The sequence below is a fragment of the Arvicanthis niloticus genome, chromosome 12, assembly GCF_011762505.2.
Source record: "Arvicanthis niloticus isolate mArvNil1 chromosome 12, mArvNil1.pat.X, whole genome shotgun sequence".
Taxonomy (NCBI): domain Eukaryota; kingdom Metazoa; phylum Chordata; class Mammalia; order Rodentia; family Muridae; genus Arvicanthis; species Arvicanthis niloticus.
In genome coordinates, this window is record NC_047669.1 from 66,789,476 (window position 1) to 66,792,811 (window position 3,336).

Sequence of the window (3,336 nt, forward strand, 5' to 3'; positions counted from 1 at the left end):
GTGTTGGCTAATTATTCTGGCGCTACCCTGCATGGCCTGTTATTTTGTGCTGGAGCAGGCAGTGGCTGCTGTGTATTAGCTGTTTAGATCTATGGAGTCAGTTCATCCCCTTTTTACTGGGTCTTGGAAGCACTAACTTCTGACTTAGGCTCCCCAAGGGCTGACAAGAAAACAAGTTAAGTGAACATTTTCTTTTATTCTTTTCTTTCTTTCTTTCTTTCTTTCTTTCTTTCTTTCTTTCTTCCTTCCTTCCTTCCTTCCTTCCTTCCTTCCTTCCTTCCTTCCTTCCTTTCTGGATTTGTTTTGCTTTATTTTCAATGCTGAGGTCAAACTCCAGGTCTTGTGGACTCAAGACCAGTGTTTAACCACTCAGCTACAAACCCAGAGGTTATGTGACCTTGTTTTTTCCTTGCACATATATTTATGTGACACATGTTCATGTGTTGTCATGTTTACATGTGTTTCTAGGTGCACATACATATGTGTGTACATGCTCGTAGGAGACTATTGTTGACATCAAATGTCTTTCTTCTACTCTCTCTACCTTGTATATTGAGGTGGTCTCTCACTAAACTGAAAAAAAAATCACCATTTCTGTTAGGTATTCCTTCTTTCTTCCTCCTCTGTGCTGGGGTTGCACATGAGCCACCGTGCATATGTGGATTTTATGTGTTTTTGATGGGGAGCTGAACTGTAGTCTTCATGCTTGTGCAACAGGCATAGTAACCTAGACTGCCTCCTTAATACCTGTTGTTATCATTTTGGGGGTGTTATCAATCACTGTACATAACAGAATCTCAACCTCCATCCATCCATTGACACCAAAGTCCTCGAAATAGCCTGGTAAAAGAAAAGCACTGTGCACATGGAGTGGGGAAGTAAAAGCAGTGTGCACAAGGTGGAACATGACAAACAGAAGGCAAAGCAAGGTCTCCTTGACTCTAGGGCCTCTGTGCCCATGCACTGTTCAACACTCATTATGACAGCAACTCAATGTCTGTAGACAGGTGGTCCTTGAGTGCCTGTTTCCCAATAGCCATCTTCCACATTGTATCTACTTGTTTTCTCATGGCATCTACTCTGTTCATTATTTCTCAGACTCCAATGATGGCAGTCATAGGGACCAAATACTGGAACCCTACGGCATCGGATTTTCTAGGAGGTGCTAATGACATTGAAGTCATAGATGCCACCAAGAGTCAAAGAAGCAACTTGTTGGACATTGAGCCAGTCTCCCTCAATGCTTGTCAGACAAATTAATGAACAAGTAACTGACATACTTGTAACCACAGTTATGATTGAGTTGAGTTGCTTAGAATGGCATTAAAAAGGGCACTTCACCATCCTTTCTCCATCAGAGTTTCTTTCTGTGTTGGATTCTTTCTTGAAAGTTAATGCATCTCAGGTTGGTTATCCGTTTTCAGGGCTCCTTTTGCAGGAATCACTGTTTGACATCTCCTGTAGACATTTACTAGTGTTTCATCACTGTCCCTTTTTTGAGGGACACGCCTCCTTGAAAAGAGTGAATCATGTGCTTTCCAACTTCTCTTCTTCACCACAGAGGGATTTGGTTTAGAGGTTCGTGATGGAGATCATGGGTGATCAACAGTTGTATTTTCTCCTGTGCAGCACTTCCTGCAGCTTGGTACTGCCTCATGGTACCTGACTCTTTCCCTTCTTCTCCACAGGCTACTCCAGTTGCCTGATAGTCTTAGAGGGGAAACTGCCTTTCAGGTTTCTCTTCAAATGTTCATTGGCGATGAGAATGGAGCTGAGTTTCTGATCACTGCTGTGGATCTAGTATGTCTTATCCTAGCACATTTGGGCATGTTCCTGTCTAACAGACGAGAGTTACATCAAATCAATGACCCCTTTAAAATGTGTTATGTCTCAATTATGCACTAAGCACACCTTTTAGAATTTTACTTTTCAAAAGTTAAATCTATTTTATTTTATGTGTGTATATGTGTGTGTTTGGGAGAGTATGTCATAGTGTGTGTGTGTGTGTGTGTGTGTGTGTGAGAGAGAGAGAGAGAGAGAGAGGCCAACTTGGCAGAGTTATTTCTTTTCTTCTATCGTATCAGGTCCTAGGATTGAAATTTAACCACCTTTACCTGCTGAGCCACCTCAGTGGCCCTGGCTTTACTTTGAACAGCTTTTAAGTTACCCTTTTTTTTGTCCACTGTGGTCAGCACTTCACATCAGTGCTTGAGGTGGAAGATGACAAACCTGCTTCCTCTCTGATGCTCACACAGAACATCACCTGCTGCCACTTGTGTGAAAAACACCACTTGACTTGTAAACATGTCTGTGTAAGCAGTACAGAAATGACCAACATGTGACCCTATCCACTTCCTCCCACGCTCCTCCTGTCTAGAGGGTGTCATTGTTTTGTCAAGTATGCTTTATCTGGGGTACAGTTGCAGGTAAGCACAAAGCTCTGTTTGAACTTACCACTATTCTTTTCTGTGGGGCTTCTCTGGCTCATCCAAACATCTTGAGCTTGTTAAGTTAAAAATCCACTCTACATGTAGATGAACAGAATATGTAACTAAGTCCCTTTAGGAGTTTGCAGTTCTGTGAGTAAATTTTACGAGTTTCATATAAAACCAGGTGTCAATATAATTGTTGCCTAATAGCAGTGAGATAGATCCTGGGAGAAGCTCTGTTGGTGGATAGGAGAGTGAGCCTTTGAGATACAAATAATGTTAATTTTTCAACTCTTTCTATGACCTTGAACATATTTAACTTCCCTGGTCTATTTATGATCTCTAACACAAAAATTACTTATACTGCCTATATACTGTTTTGCTAAATTGGAGAAAGGACCAGAGATGGGATGAGATATAATGATTATAAAGTATTTAATCCCAGACACTGGCTTGTTGAAGACAAAAATAACAGTTAACATTGAGTGACTTGTATGTAGCAATCATAGTATTAGGTAGAAATAAGAGTCTTACACCAGTGTAAGCTAGCTTACACATAAGGGCATTAATAACTGGCTTAGAATAATTTATCCACTCATATGTTTTCACATTTGTCTTATAAATATATATTGACCATGTATTAACTGCAAGGCACAGGCTGAGGTTTGGAGACACCATAGAGCTTGCAGGTCTGGTAGATCTTTCATTCCCAGGGGGAAAACAAATTATAAACAGATGTGCTGGTTAGATTATGAGCCAAACAGAAGATCTACAAAATGATTATAAGGTTTTAATTTTAACCTGAGAGTCAGGATATAGCATTGCTCAAGGAATCACTGTCACTCAACCATTTAATTTGGAGATTTTGGATTGCTTTCCCATACTGGAATTTATTATCATATTATAT